The sequence below is a fragment of the Notechis scutatus genome, chromosome 1, assembly GCF_049901735.1.
Source record: "Notechis scutatus isolate UNSWTSFEM ecotype Mainland chromosome 1, rNotScu1.2, whole genome shotgun sequence".
NCBI lineage: Eukaryota > Metazoa > Chordata > Lepidosauria > Squamata > Elapidae > Notechis > Notechis scutatus.
In genome coordinates this window covers 55819055-55825262 of record NC_142009.1, presented here as the reverse complement: position 1 = coordinate 55825262, position 6208 = coordinate 55819055, and positions in this window count along the sequence as shown.

The window sequence follows — 6208 nt, the reverse complement described above, 5'->3', positions numbered from 1 at the left end:
AAAGCAAAAAATTCTTAAAACTGAGGAAAATGTATTTAGTGAAAGTTTGGCAAGCCTTTTCTGGAAGGCATTACATTAAACCAAAAGGAGGAGACAGAAACACAGACTCAGTAGAGAAGTTCTTGGCATTGAGAATATTTATTTACTTACTTACATAATTTATATGACCACCATCTCACAATAACTCTAGGCAGCACCAAATCTGCAACCAATAACAATGATGCCAGAGGTAAAACTATACTCCTCAATCATGAAAAACCACATCAGCACAAGAGCCATATTTGTGTGTGACAGTGCAACAGGCTCAAAACAAAAAAGGATATTCAAAATCCCTATAATGAGGTGGGAGACCAGTAAATAGCGATCTCTCGAATCTGTACACTAATCCATTGGAGGAGCTAGAAATCCTAACATAGAAAAATATAGGTGTCATAGATAATGTGGGATGGGACCCATTGCTGAAATCTAGAGCTCGAACAATACCGTATTATGTGTTCTAACAAAACACATCAAAAAGGGAGAAAGGAGTGTATATAAACAATGATACCTGTGAAGAAATTCATGTGCCTATTGAGAGCATCTGAGTAAGATCAAAAGTAATAAGAAATGAAAGTAATACTATTCTATTATCCTCTTGAGTAAAATGTACAACGTTTCATGTAACAGAAGCATAGTATCGGGAACAGAGGACACTGATATTTAGTTTAGGCACCCCTTAACACTACTTAAAATAGTTTTAATCATTTCTGGCCAAATCCCCAAAATGAGGATGTAATACATTTAATACAATCAGTGGAAAGGCAATAGCAAGTGTTTTCAAGGAAAAGAAATGAGACAGGTTCTATGGAAGATGTGTGTGAGAAATTTATGGTAAAATGCAGTGATTTACTGAAAAGAGAAATGGAGAAAACTATTGTTAAGTGAGTGAAAAACCAAGGTAAAATTATAATTGGGGGAAGGGAAGATAGTCCTCAACTTATAATCATTTGATTAGTAAATTGTTGCAACCATGGTTAATGTTCAATGTTACAACAGCACTGAAAAAAGTGACTTATGACCATTTTTCACACTTAACCTTTGCAGCATCCCCACAGTCATATGACGATTACAAGTGGATGCTTTGCAACTGGTTCATATTTATGAGAGTTGCAGTGTCCCAGGATTATGTTACCACCTTTTGCGACCCTCTGACAAGCAAAGTCAGTAGGGAAGCCAGATTCACTTAACAACTATATTGATTCACTTAACAACTGTGACAAGAAAGGTCATAAAATGGGTCAAAACTCACTAAAAACTCTTCATTTAGCAGCAGAAATTTTGGGCTCACTTGTCATAAGTCAAGGACTACCTGTACTGGTTTTTGGGTAGTGACAGAGGAAGAGGATTATAAGCCAGTTCCAGGTTTGTGAACTCCTCAAATGCACACCTATCAGGCCACTATATAAGGTTGGCATAAATGGGGTAAGGGCTATTTGGTTTTAAGAATGGAAGAGTGCAGTAGGTTATATCCCACATACCTTAATTTAGACGTTTAGCCCCAATACACAAAATATGCACCAACATTCTACCTTCATTACTCCTCTCCAAAAGGCCAAATTGGTAAATTGAGAAACTAAGCGCAGAGAAAAGTTATTCAGGGAGGGCGCACATTTTTTTAAAAAGCTGCCTGCTTACAAAACAAGCACTTTCAAAGCTGCTGTTGGGGAAAATATCTTCCAAATGCCTATATACTCCAAGGGTGGTGTCTGTTCAGAAGAGCTATTCTTTTAATACACTTTGCAGAGAAGGGCTGCAAAGGCACAGGCAAGTTGGAGAGTTGGAGACCCACACATATTTGTTCCCCCACTGCCCTGCACACCTTTCTGGATTAGACATTCCCCACTCCCAGAATCACTTCCTGTCACCGGCTTATTTTTTCCCCAGCTGGAGGAAAGATCTCTTGGGCCAATTGTTGCCAAACTACCATGTTTCTCCAACAATACGACCCCCCCCCAATAAGAAGACCCAGAATGTTTTCTAGGCATAAAATGAAATTAAACCCCTCCCCCACAAATTTAGGCCTAGTTTAAAACATGCAAAATTGTGGGGGGAGGCGGGGGGAACTTGCCATTAGGAGTGCCCCGTGGGCAGCTACGCCTCACCATCAGCCGCTCCTAACAGCCAATCATGGTGGAGCACAGAGGGCTCCCTTATTTGGGTCAGCAGACGGGCAGCGTCGGCATGGATGTCCAGCAGGGTTTCAGCTGCTTCTCAGGCCTCCGTAGCTTCCACGGTTCCCACCAGTGCTGGCGCCTCTCTCGCCAGCGCCGTCTCCAACAACAGCATCTGAGTCGCTCCTGCTTTTCCCCCGTCCCCATAACAACAGGAAAAAAAAAACATTTTGAGGTACCTGGGAGCGCTGCGCACTGCGTTTTGGTTTAATCCCGAGCGGCTGGGTGGGCGTGAGAAGAGCCGAGCGAGCGTCTCTGCTGCTGCTACCCTTGGTGTTCCAGCCTCGGGCTCTGCAAGTTTGCAAAAGTCCCAGTGTGCAGCCCGTTCCTGCATTCCAAGCGCCCAGGCTGAGCTGCAACTGTCCCTCTCTCGCCAACGCCGTCTCCAATAACAGCGGCAGCAGTGGCAGGAACCGTGGAAGCGTTTCAGCCGCTTCTCAGGTGGGGGAGCCGCCTCCGTAACTTCCACAGTTCCCACTGCTGTTGCCGCTGTTGTTGGAGACGGCGCTGGCGAGAGAGGGACAGCTGCAGCTCAGCCTTGGCGCTTGGAATGCAGGAACGGGCTGCACACCGGGACTTTGCAAACTTGCAGAGCCCGAGGCTGGAACACCAAGGGTAGCAGCAGCAGAGACGCCGCCGGCTCTTCTCACGCCCACCCAGCCTCTCGGGATTAAACCAAAACGCAGCGCAAGAGCTCCCAGGTACCTCAAAATCTTTTTTTTTCCTGTTGTTACGGGGACGGGGGAAAAGCGGGAGCGACTCAGACGCTGTTGTTGGAGACAGTGCTGGTGCGCGGGGGGGGGGGGAGAAATTAATTCACCCCTGAAAATACATCCTAGCGTTTTTTCGGGGCTCAAAAAAAAAATAAGGCCCAGCCTTATTTTGTGAGAAACACGGTAAGAAATGCTGAATGGAAGGAGCGAGGACCCTCCTTGGCCTTTCTTGCCAGCCTAGCCCGAGCTTCCAACATTTTAAACAACCTGTAGTTTCATTTTGGACAGATGGGGAGTGATGTAGTCCTGGGGAGATGACTTCTATTACCAGGGAAAGAAGTTATATCTAGACTAGAGGGACAATAAAGAGGGAACCAAACTTTCCGGACCTAGGAATGGACTTAACTCTCCTTTAAGGCATTTTTTAAACCTAGGAGAACAAGAAAAATCAAACTCTGTACCATTCTCTGCGAGAAATATGCTTTTGTTGGGTCAGCTTTATATTAGACCACCAACAGTTTTTGAAAAAGCATGAGAACATCAAGAATCGATTCCTGGGATTCTGTTTCTTCTAGTTAAAACCAATCCCACTTTGCCTTATAACTCTGAAAGCATGAGAGCAGGAAATTTTTAATCTTTTTGCAGTAGATTCACTTTAAAGACATCAGGAAGACATCTGGCGTATTTGCTGTATACTTCTCAGATCCTGTTTTTAAACATTCCTTAATACTTTTCCTGCCAATTTTTTTTGCTTTTTATGACAGGTTTTCTATGGTACTTCCTGAAGGAAGACACTTTTAACTTTTACAAATTGTAAAAAACTCAACTTTCTTCTGGACTTGATTTACATTTTCTTACATTGTATAATATATCCCATCTGAATACCAACTTACTGCATTATTTCAAATAATTTCAGGAATTATGACTTTTATGACCTTTTGACTTTTCCTTTCAGTCTTTTTCATCAATTCCTTTATTTTGGGGAAGTTTCTCCTTTTGTAATGAAATGTGACCATCTTGCACCTAGCTTGTATTTCCCATCTGAAAGTATACTAAATGTATTAGCATTATGGTCAGTGTTTTAAATCATTCCACAATACTGCTTTGCACTTGATTTCAGATATCACTTAAAATTAAATCTATGATAGCCTCAATTCTATCAGTTCCAAAGGCCAACTGTTCTAAAATCATAATGTACAGTATCTAGAAATCTTCCTTTCTCATAGTCTGAACATGAACAGATCAGACTGAGATTAAGTGAAGTCCCCAACTATTACGTTTTGTTTGCCTGCCTCTTTAACTTCTTTCTCCATCACAAGATTACCTTCAATAATATAATAATATAATAATAATATAATAATAAGATGAGGTATAATATAATAATAAGATGATAAGATAATAATATAATAATAAGATGAGGTAGATTTAGCATATAATAATCTGATTTATAGTTGTGGCCAGATATTGTCACCTGGAGTAGAGGGACCTAGTCTTCTGATATTTCTATTGTATTACAGTTTATATTTACCTTGATATAAGAAATAACAGTTTCCCATATATCCTTCCTCATGTTTCAGTAAAGTTTGCCTTCCTTCTTTGAGGGTTATAAATACACTGGAGATTACATGCTGTTATTATGTGCCAAGTTAAATCCTATCCTATGGTCTACTCTGACAGTGTGAGTGAGATTATCTCAACAGGGGATCAGCTATTTCCCCTTCCCTTTGAACACAAGCAGAGGAAAATTCCCTCACCCAAGCCAAGTGCAAAGTTGTACCAACAGGAACATGCCTGTTATCAAGAGAAATCTAGAATGTGTGCATTCTTTTCTCTTATCCTATTTTTAGCCTTTCTAAAAGCCTAATTGGATTGGTGGAGCAGTTTTCTAGATGGAAAGCAAAATATATCTATCAAAATTGTAGCACAAAATTCTACTGGCAAAAATAAGTAACCAGGTGCCGTCCAGATAGCATGAATTAAAAGACTCAGTTTTTCATTGGCCATAGAAGCTGCAACTGATAGGAGTTGAAGATCAAATCACTTGCAGGGCCCCCAGTTGCCTTTCCTGTTATCAGAATTCTGACGCTTTTTGTAATCTTGTAAGTCCTTGGTTGGGCAACCTCTGAAAGAAATGTATAATTGTACTCTTCATAATCTTTTCTCTAACATTTGAAAATTACATTTTTTTCAGATACGTATCCTTTTTATTTGCACATATGTAGATTAAAAATAAAGGCTCCTTCAAGTTGAACTGAACCTTGAAGACTACAAGTTTCTTACCGGTAACTGTGTGGAAGTGGTTTACCATTCAATTCTTCTAGTAGTGCTTTAAAAAGAGTTTTTTTTCCCTAAAAAATGTGATTTTGAAATTTTTCGTGTTAACAATATATATAGTCCTTAAAATGGTAATACTTGACTGAGCAAAAAGAAAAAAAATCATCTGCTTTGCAAAATTCATTATATAACCCAGCAGATGGCAGTTGAGTTTCAATTGTTCAGTATTCCTTTTCTAGATTTTTGCTATTTCTGTATTTAAAGAGCCAGCTTTGAAAAAGATACCATCATAGAAATGATATACTTTATAACACATACTAAATACTTGATCTAATTAAATTGATAGAACTTCATCAGCCAAGTTATATTAAGTATAATGTAGAACATAAACAAATTGTGACAGGCTTAACTAAAACAAAACAGCTATTCTCTCTGAAAATCAGCTTTGAACTCTGATTTGAATTATTATCTGTGAATTCTGGAGGTGCCAGTCCCTGTGGAAGTTTCAAGAAAACTGGATTATATCGAATATCTTGACAGAAGCAGAAGTGAAAGTTAAGATGCAGGATGTTTCTGGAAAAAAAGAATAAAAATACTTCTTTTTACTCATTATTTTTCTCATTCACTTTTCTCCAGCATGGGATAAAATATTGCAGTTTACAGCCTGGCAGCCAACTCAAAACTAAATTCTATAGTACTCTACAGCAGAGCATGGAAGAGAAAAGACAGAGAAAGTAATGGATGTTTCTCTGACTATTTTTCTCAGCTTTTTCCCATTTGTAAATATCACTGTAAATCTCGTTCCAGATTGCCAGGTAGTTAAGCTATGAACAGGACATTTATTCTAAAATTAAACATGCAAGTACTTAATGAACACCATGAAGCCAAATAAATTGATTGCAGGAACCAGAAATTAGGAACTTATTATGGACCTGTTGTCTCTCTGCCCAGTTTGCTGCTAACTGGTTCCTTTGCCTTGCCTGCACAAGCATTATTTTAAGGGCTGCCAGT